The following is an 11020-nucleotide window of genomic DNA, read 5'->3' as shown; positions in this document are numbered from 1 at the left end:
ACTTATACAATACTAGATACCAATATAAATACCTAATGGTACCTACAAATTCGTATAGATACATGTACATTTCTAGTATTTTGTAGATAATATTTAATATTTAGATTTTCAGAATCTGATAACTTTGGGTTGTCTGTACAATAAGTCATTGTCAAAAGTACAATCCTAACTAAATATATTGTAATATATGTTTATATAAATGGTAATTCTATTCCACCTACTCGACTTTTTACAAATAATATTTACATATATTATCTGCTTTTAAGTATAATAAACTCAATACTCATAGAGAGATACATCTAAGACTTAACAGTACAGTAGCATCATACAAATTAATATATTGGTAAAAAGGCATAGCTAGTCCATATTAATTATATTACGAGTACGTACGATATGGTACGCAAATACGAAAGTTTGTATGTATGTTTCTAACTCTTTCACACAAAACTACTGAACAGATTTCGCTGACACTTTAGAGTTATATAACTTGAACATCAGGATAGCACATAGTTATATGATTTAAAAGATATTATACAAATTGGGCAAAATATAATGGTAAATATTAAAAGTCGGAAAAAAATTCCCATTTGCAATCCAGTCAGGCGTGCGCCGTAAAAACCGTTAGAGTTACACGACTATATAAAATCTACATATGCTAGATACATCTATCTTTTATGTGAGAGCCGTTACAGCCAAAATAATAAACTACAAACATATTTAGCAATTTGTTCACTGGTGAGGTAATGGAGTAATTACTTTTAGGCTATAATGGGACTGGAATTCACATTTAGATGTACAAAACTCCCAAAAAATTAAAATAAATTAAAACAAAAACAAAAAAGCTGTTAATTTTTAATTTAAACGAAACAGACGTTTGACGTTTATATTTTATTTACTTATAAATATATAAAAAATATAAGTAAATAAATGAGTTAAGAAATAAAACGCCACAAAATTTATAACTAATTTGGTATACCAAATTGATTATAAATTTTGTGGCAACACATACAAAAATACATTATTATATTCCGACTACAAATCATAATGTATTTTACAGTGAATATATATAAGCGGTATTAAATAACAAATGTAAACATATTAAAAATGTAGAATTAAAATAAATAAAAATATATATTCTTAATAATGGGCCGATTTTGGTGTGCATAAACCTATCATCATCATTTCGAGCTGTTGACGACGATTACGGCTGAAGTTCGGCCAAAGGTTTTTTTAAGGCCATGAAACTACCCGCGTTTACCATTATACTTGATCGAATGATCGTTTTGAACTACCACATAGACAAACAATTATAATTTTTATTATACCAGTGGCATTACCACGTAATATTCTCCAGATAATATAATGAACTACCATAATAGTAACTGCGATTGCATTTCTTGTTTAAGTACAGTGATCACTGAAGAATATGATGATGTTTCTAATGACGGCATGTCTTGTGATGCATATTGTGCCGTGTGTTACGTCAACTGGATTGATAAGGAAAAGAAATATGAATCCATGGTTAGCAACAAAAAAGGTAAGGCAACATTTATTTTACTTATTTAGTCAATTTACATTTATACATATATATAAGCCCCTCCCATAGATTTCGTTCTGTTCCTCATTCATCTTAGTCATATAATGATTATTTTACAGTTATAAGATTTAAAGGTACGAATGTTGTACTTATATATAACAAAAATTATATAAAAATACGTAATTTTATCTGCGCAATTTCACCTGCCTGGAAACTATATATAATATATAAAGTAGCAATAATACCCTTATTCTCTTATTTCTTTTTATCCTGTCTAGTTTATTCCTTTACTAACTAATGTTGACCGTGGCTAGTTTTATATAGAAGAGGCGATGGACATTTTTTTGTAAGAATATGGAACGGTACTCCCTCGTGAGGTGACTGTCAATAATAGGGACTTATGGGAGAAAGGGGATTGATAGTAATGTAAACTAAAAACACCATTGCTAGCAATGTACCACGTCAGATTGACCTCCACACGGTTCCCCTGGAAACCATCGTGATATTTTTTTGGTAATTTTGTCACGATAGGCTAACTGACCTGACCTCATCTTATCATCCTCCACTGGTGCCCCGCCATGCGCCAGCATAAGCCGTTAGCGCAAGAGGGTGCACCATTCCATTATAATCACAAAAAAATGGGGATTTGTGACAATATTTGGTCCACTCCACAGATATTGACTGTAATTCAGCGTAATCAATTCTTCATTCATTCATCTTCAACTAATGCCCAACGAGCCTAAATAGTATGCGCAGGCGGCTTCGTCATTCCATATTTATCCATTATCTAGCAACCCGCCCCGGGTTCGCACGTGCCTAATAATTGTTTAACTCTTAATTTGTTCGATATGTTAATTATTTCAAGTTCCTATGCTATGTGACTCGTAAGGAGCCGACCGCCATGCCGCTACCTGCGCCGCATATATATTCTGGCACGGCCAGTGGCAATGTTGATGCTATAATATTACTAGCTCATTATTACTGTGTAGCATTTCTTATGATAGACTCCCTAAAATACTGTATAAAATAAACTTTATCTCCATGAAATTTCCAAACGCGGTGATAAGACAGATAGTTTGTAAGGTTCTTCTTTTATTAAAACTATGATATCTCCTAAACTGTTCATTGAAATCAAATGGTATAAAACACCTTCGCAAATATTGCATTCTTTTAAAAGAAATTTGATTACCATAAAAACAGTTATAAACATTGAATAAACATTTTAAACTTAAAGGATAACAATTTCTTCATACCTATTTATTGCGTAACTTTAAACATTAAAATTTTAGTGTGTCTTACCGCCATAAAACACTTATGCAAAATTAGATCAGTGTGGTCGCAAACGAAAATCCGCACTTCATGATCACATGACGCGAGCTGACTGTCTGTTTGCATTGCTGTCTTTTAGAGGCTACCTATCCTCGTGCTTTAAGCAACGTGGCGGCGCGGCGTGTTGCTACATTCTATTTTGATAGAGTTACAGAGGTGAGCGCCATTACCCGGTGAGCGCTATTCCCCCTTGCTCCCCTACGCAGCGCAAGCGCAGAAATTGAACATTTTTGATTACTGCTCCGCTCCTACGCCTGAAAAAACCTAGACAATATCCCAATATTGTCTAGGTTTTTTCAGGGGTGCTAATAACATGTACTTTTTTTAAGTTTACTTGTAGAACTTTCGATATCGACAAACTGGTGATAGTAAATCACTAGGATACGACGCCCTTACTGTTATTATTGTGGGGTTCCGATAAAGTAAAAATAATAACATAATATTTGATTTAAAAATATATGTACAAACATTTAACATTTTTGGCGCTATGGTTGTTTGGTATTAATGGAAGTTGTTATTCAGTTGAAAGGTGCAATTAGCGCTGCCTAATTAAATGTTTGTACATATATTTTTAAATCAAATATTATGTTATTATTTTTACTTTACAGGATATTATGGCATGACATCTCCAGAATGACAACACATAAGGGGTATGACCGGCATACCATGATGACGTAATGTTCGTAATGCTGTTACCATCCCTGTGACATGTTGTAATGTGGTAACAATTTAGGTTTACATCGTTACCGTCGTCGTGGTCAGATGGGCCGACAGCTTGTTTAGCATTTCAATTAATAATACTTAGTATGTAGTAATTTGTGTTCTTTCAACATTTAATTTCTTTCCTTATAAACTCAAAAGTTAAATTATAAAGCTAGACTAAAATATTACTAAAGTTTATTTGATAAAAATTATATCTATTTCTAATTTTGGTCCCAAATTTGAAAAAGACCCTTTCAGTTAAAGGGTATAACTTTTTTTCTTCTTCGGGCTCTGGCTGTGTGTTGCCATTAATCAATATTTATTTATTTTTTTTTGTGCATTATTTACGGTCCGCTCTACATTTTTCAGTAGTAGACACGTGCCACAACCATACCATCGATATCGATAGTTTGCCTACGAAACTGACAAAGGGTTTCCATTCTATAGCAAAAAAATACCTCCCGATGAAATGTCAAAATTGCACGCAAAAACAAAATATATGCTTTGCTACCTTAATATAAAACTATGATAATATACTTAATCTTATAAATTTACTTTATTTCCCGGGTCAAAAAGATACTGTGTACAACAGTTCTTTTTAGTCCTTTTTTTTTGTTAAACTTTTGTTTTATATTGTTATATCTTTTTGAAGTTCACGTCCTCAATAACAGCAAACATCGTTTTTCTTTACATAAAATTATTATATAGTCCTTAAGAAGTCATCAAAAGGTGCCTTTACAAAAATTTAGGAAATTCCTTATAATTTTACTGAAATCCTTGTTATTGATTATGCACTCTAGTTAAGCAATGATAATAGTTACATTAAATAATAGTATAATAATTAAGAAATCGTCGAAAAATTCATCGAATAATATTAGCAAGATAAATACAAAAAATGAGCATACATTTGTAATAACAATGAATAGTTCCGATGGATTGCGTTAATTACCACATAACCACCACTATTTTTAAGTATATTGCATTATTTGAAATAATTATTATTACATAAGAATATTAAGACATGACAATAGTAAAACGAAAATTATAATGTGTTATTCGAAATACATCTGTCTCACCTATTTCAGCTTCCAAGCAGCTAGCTCTGTAAGATGTGTTTGAAGGATGAGATAAGGCAGTGAAATTATAGAAAGGCTTGATATCCAAGTCCTCCCGCAGTTACAGCGCATCACATGTCGACGTACACTATGTGTTGTTTATGTATATAGGCAACGGTTACCATTTACTTCCAGCTGGGCAATCAGCTTTATTACCATTGCAAAATTACATAAAAAAACTTTATCATTCTCTACATAGTTTCTGTTTATTGTTGAATTGGGAGATATTCTGGGTGATATGAAGTTACATTTTAATTTTAAATATTTTTCATCGTAACTATTTGGTAACCTTATGTATACCTTACCTTACAATGACTCCATATAAAAGAGCAATTTTAATGTCAAATTCAATCATAATATTTTAATTTTTATATGTTGCAAAGGCACACTTCGTCTTAATGTACTTGCATTTAGTACTGGACTGTATGTCTCGGTAAAGTCGATTCCTTGCTTTTGTTGACAGAACAGAACACATTCACAGAACTTTATAAGACAAAATACAATTACATATATGCACCTGTGTTCATTCAACATTTATCTTATATATCATTATATTGTCTAACATATTCTATACAATAAATTCGTTTGGCAATGACAAAATTGACCAATATATTATTATTATTCCATAATGGTGCTGCTTGCGAGGACTGGTCTGTTTGGGTTAGGGCCACTTATTAGATTATACTGGTGATCACGATATTCGCCCAAATTGAATTTAAAAATGAATCTATTTTTGTAATCATCAGGTACAAGCTGATTTGAAAAGAATAATAGACTTTCTTATTAGTTCTTCTTAAGCATTTCAAACTGACGGTAGATTTGTCATATTTTTTTATTTGACATAAGAACTATTCTATATTGTATGTGTGCCTATTAGTGACGATCAATCGTCAATATCTTAAAAACGGTTTTATTTCTGTCTATTATTCTGTGTTTTTCTTTTACATAATGTTTCCATTACTGTGCGTTATGCTCTGTCAGCTTTTTGTTTCTCTATTTCTATATAGATATTAATTCTATAAATTATATTAATAATTATAAATAAAAAATATAATTCTATTAAAAACTGGCCAAACAGTGTTGATGGTGGTTCAAACAAACTATTACATGAAGAAAAGTAGAGAGTGCCATACAATAAAATTACGATGCGATTCTTCAGTATTTATTCGATCTCTATTCAAAGATTTTGGCTCCCGTCATCCAAGTGCAATAAGAGTAAGTTCAATCGTAAATTTGCTGTAAATAGTTTCGTTCTGCTCTACTTGGCTGACTCTATTATTGTAGTAAATATCGCTCAATTTGACTTACTCTATTATTATAGTAAATATGTAGGTATTGTTTTCATTATTCTGAAAATTCGCGATGTATGGCATTCCCATGTACTGCCCATTTAATTTTACTATATTTAATTGTTTAATTAAATGCGCTAAAGAGTCATTTTTGTTGGAAATCTTCTTTAAGAGTTCCATGTAATTCTAAAACAAACTTGTTTATAGAAAATATTTTGTCTTATCATATGAACAAACTTTCATGGAGTTTAATTAGCTATAATTGAAGAAAATTGTCACAATGACACGTTTTCGAGAGATCAGGATTCCATTCCCACTATACGACCAGTAAAAATATTCAGAAAAAGATTCTTTAATTGAACGTATCCTTTTCTATATTTCCACAAATCATACATCATACATCTTCACAAGTTATTGTTTTAATGAAGATAATGTGTTCATCAAGTCAATATTTGAAAATAAATATTTAATTCTTTGTACTAAAATTAAATTTATGAAAATGTCAAAATAATTTATAATCGATTGTATATGTACAATCGTAGTATGTATAGACTGTTGATTTGTCGACTCTACAATATGTCACTATTGTTAAGAGAAAAAAAAAATGCAAACCACACTTCCATGCGTGACGTTAAGTATTTAATGACAGTTTTAGGGTAAAAATTACATATATACTATTGTTAAAGAAGAAAATAAATTTTATTTTTTTAAATTTATACTACTACAATGCAATAATCTTATAGATACAATATAAAGTGTTAATAAATATTTCAAACAATCGGTGACAGTCACGTTTGTTTATTGGTTGAACATCCGCCATTTTGTACTGTCGTTTGTTTAGTGACTGGATTTCTTTCATAGTGATGATATTTTATTTTCTTAACAATACATACCGAGATTTTGCATGTTGTGTACAATGCTTTTACTAGAAACGTTAATTTCACGGGGTAAAAATTAAATTGTGTGACTTGTCAATCTGACGTCGGTTTATCCATCTACCTATGTGCCGGATGTGTCCTACAATCGGTTAGGGCGATTTTACGTGCCACCTTGAGTGGTGTACGTGTCCCGATACCTATGCTGCCAAGAATATGAGTGGCAACGGGAATCAGGTGCCGTTGGCGGCGAGTCAGCGCGGGCCCGGAACGTATCCTTTTAAGTTTTTTATTTACTGTGTCTAGTTTTATCATTATATTTACGTAATATATGCCACTACAGCATCTGGTAGAGCCGCATTTGCGAATAGTAGCGTGTTATTGTACTTTGTGATTGGTTCGTGACTTATCTTTCTAGTAAGTATAACTTGATTAAATTTTACTTATAACAAGTTTTCCTTAAGTTTTTCTGTATTACAGAATTGATTATGGAAACAAATGTTATTTGTTTAGTAAAATTTTTATAGTTCAATGTTATATGTAGCATTTTACTGTTATCACTAATTAAAACATGCTTCTCTTTAAATATGCGACTTTTGCTATAACTCCTGTTTAATGTGCACTAAAACATCAAGATTGCAACATGTCTTAATATGCAAGTGACCAGAGTATTAACAAGTAACACTTGTTGACACTCTGTTTCTAAGTAATGGAAATATTTTTTTGTAATCTAGTAAATCTAGATTACTATAGTATGAAAAGACATGTGTTATGTGATAATCTACTATTCTAGTCTCAAACTATGTTGTATTATTCACTTTTCATTACCTACACATAGGTTACAATTGGCTGTCTAAAAGTTTCTTAAATAATAATGTATTAATTTAATAGTTCTGTATTGTAAGAAGAAACATATTTTAATTAATGGTATAGTTTAGCAGAAGTGCACAGAATATTTTTTTGATAGATGCAAAGATCTATGCTCATTTATTGAGCAATGCGACTGTTTGTTTCAGTAGCTCACCTGCGAATTATTGTGATTTAAATAAATGAATGCATAAAATTTGGATATAACAAGATGCATATAGTGGCTTTTTAAGTTTTTTCTATGGCAAAAAAAATATATAAGTTTAATAGCTTGTTCTTAAATCCAAATATTGTAACTACTTTATTACTAGTGAAAAAGTATATAAGATTGTCTATAATAATACATTATTTTAAATGGTAATTGTTTGAGTAGTGTTAAAACAACATTTATTTTATAATATTTTGAAGTCTTAAAACTTTTCAGTATTAAGTGGAGATGATATGTATATTCGTTAGGATTTAAACATGTTTAATATCAGTGACACCTTTTGTTTAACAATATCAGATATGCTAAAAATCACAAACATAAATTATATTGCAATATATACGGGGTATCACTCATTAATTGATATTCCCCATGGCTAAGGTGCCCATGCCTACATATCATGTTGTTTTGACAGTTATTATTTAGTTCATTCAATATTATTAATGTATGTTACAATTTTATTTATCGAGATAAAATTAGTTTCCATCATGTCAGTGTAATAAAAGATCTGTTATTGATAACATTTTTATATCTGATATCTAATATATTATGATATAGTTTACTCATGCTTACTCATATAGTGAAATCTTTATTTATTATATTTAAGTAAATAAGTAATGATTTTACTGCATGGACTATTTTGACCTCTCTATTTTCTAGTTAAACTGTATTTACAGTATAAAGACTAATTTGTTATTGACACAAATGTTTAATTATTGTTTGTGCCATTAATAGTGTACTTAATTTTATAATGTAATAACAGTGCACTGCTGATATCAGAACTGTTATTATTAAAAAAATATTGCCTACTTATTATGAAAATATGAACAATATTTTGGTTGAGTATCTACTTAATTGTTTTTTGTTCTCTTTACTTATTTAGAAGCTTAGGATCACAATAGTGAGCATGTAAGCTCTGTCTTGGCTTCTTAATTATTTACACATTTACAGTACTTCTTAAATTAAATTTTCTCTAAAGACAAATATTACCTATTCAAACTTTTATCTTATTTTTGTTTTAATCTTTTAATTCAAACCTTAGTTCAGGAAAGTTAATGTACACCACTGTAAATTCTTAACAATTTCATGAAACTATTATTATCTGAAAAGTTGTAAAACTAGTTTATTTATTTATTAATTCTTAACAATAAGTATTGTCTCTAATTTAACAATGTTTAAATTACATAATTATTAATTAATACTAATACATAACTATTATGTCGAAATTGAGCTACAGTTTTTGTCATTCTTTAAAAAACTCATCATTGGAGTAAAAGCATTTATCAATAAATAATTTTTAGCCTTTGTTGTCAAATTAATGTTATAAGGTACATCTTTAAATCACCCTATTATTTATTAAATAGTTTTAAAGATTGATAATAGGTGCTGAGTTTAACAACATCTATTCAGGTATTGTTTAGGTCATATCATATCTTCTTCCACATTCTATCTGCTTTCTCTCTTCTGCACATTCAAATTTAGTTATTTGTTTTACCCAGTATGTCAATAATGTTAATATATATAAATTAAGCACAGTCAATATTCCCAACTTCACGAAATGTTATCTGCATAAATCCTTGTTTTAATTTGGATAGCACATTTCTATAATACAAATGATTTTTGTACATTATAATTATAGCTTGTACCTAAAATATAATACTGTAATGACGCTTGAATTTGACCACTAGTTAAATTCAAGCTTCATATAGTATAGTACACTCAATTTAAAATTTAATGTCTACTTCATCTTCAGCTTCATCTTCATAAACTTCTGAGAACATAAAACAGAGTTTATCTTGCATTTTATCTTTATCTTTTTATGTGTCTATTTTATGCTACAATCACCACACACTTCTAGAAATTTATAACGCCAGTAGAATGTATTTTTTGACCATTTTGTTTTCAATAACCCTCAATAACAAAACATTTGTTTTGTGGTTGATGTATAAATTGTTAGCCATGAACTATTTACAATTAGTTCAGGGCTAACAATATATACATCCTATTTGTAGCATTTGATTTGCACTGGTTTCAAGATCCTCTAATTAATCAGCACTAACAATGGCATTAACTAACACTTCACACTTACCAACCTTGACTTATACACTTTTTCCAATCATTCTTTCATCCATAGAATTTATCTGTATAAATTTTTCCGATTATAGAGATATGATTAGAAGTGTTTCAATGAACTGCCTCTTATGCCGTAAAGATACAGTTTTCTTAGAACTTCAATGTAGGAAAATGCCGGCCAATGATTTCTTATTTTATAATTTACTAGTAACATTCTGTATCAGTGAGTCAGTAGCATCCAAAGCACTCCATTCATCTGGTAACCATACTATGGTTCAGAACTTTTTTTTTTTTAAATGGGCGACTAATTTTTGCTTTAATATTGCTTCACTAAGTCCCCGCTGTTTTTCATAAGACAGCTCTGGTAGTAAGTACTGGTCGGTTGTGACCGATATAAAATAACCAAAATGCCATGAACCAAGCCTATAAACAAACTGCTTTGACACAATAGCGATTTAGTTTATGCATCATATACTTTTAGTTTTGCGAAAATGTCTGCTTTTGTGATAAATAATTGTTATTTGCGGGAAGTGTTGCTTCTGTTCTTCAATTCGAATAAAACGGCGGCTAAAGTGCCTCGGGAATGATGTTCTTGAAGCGCTTCAGTCGCTGTTTTCTTAATATTACGGAGATGCGATTAAATAAAACAACTTGTAGTAATTGGTTCCGTCGTTTCAAAGACGCTGATTTTGATGTTTTAAATGATGTTTCAGCTTTAGAAGTTATACGCCTAAATATTACTAAGCGTTTGCATACGTTGGGGGTGATTTAGAATCCAAGAGACGTTGATCGTCGTTTTTTTGCCTATGAACAACTTCTCGAGCGACAAAAAAGGATGGGTTTTCTGACGTGACGATATTTGAGCTGTTTAACTAACATATCTGTATTATCTTTTATCATTATTATGTTAGGGATGCATCCCTAACATAATAATGATAAAATGTTTAGCTATAAAGTTAAACAACTTAGCTACTTTTATAACAAACGCATGGTGTATCGTCCCAGAACAATTCAAACTACATATATTA

The sequence above is a fragment of the Achroia grisella genome, unplaced genomic scaffold (genome assembly GCF_030625045.1).
Source record: "Achroia grisella isolate CSIRO2021 unplaced genomic scaffold, CSIRO_AGI_Agris_v1 utg1304, whole genome shotgun sequence".
Classification (NCBI taxonomy): domain Eukaryota; kingdom Metazoa; phylum Arthropoda; class Insecta; order Lepidoptera; family Pyralidae; genus Achroia; species Achroia grisella.
The sequence above is the reverse complement of the archived record's forward strand: the minus strand, read 5'-3'. Positions refer to the sequence as shown.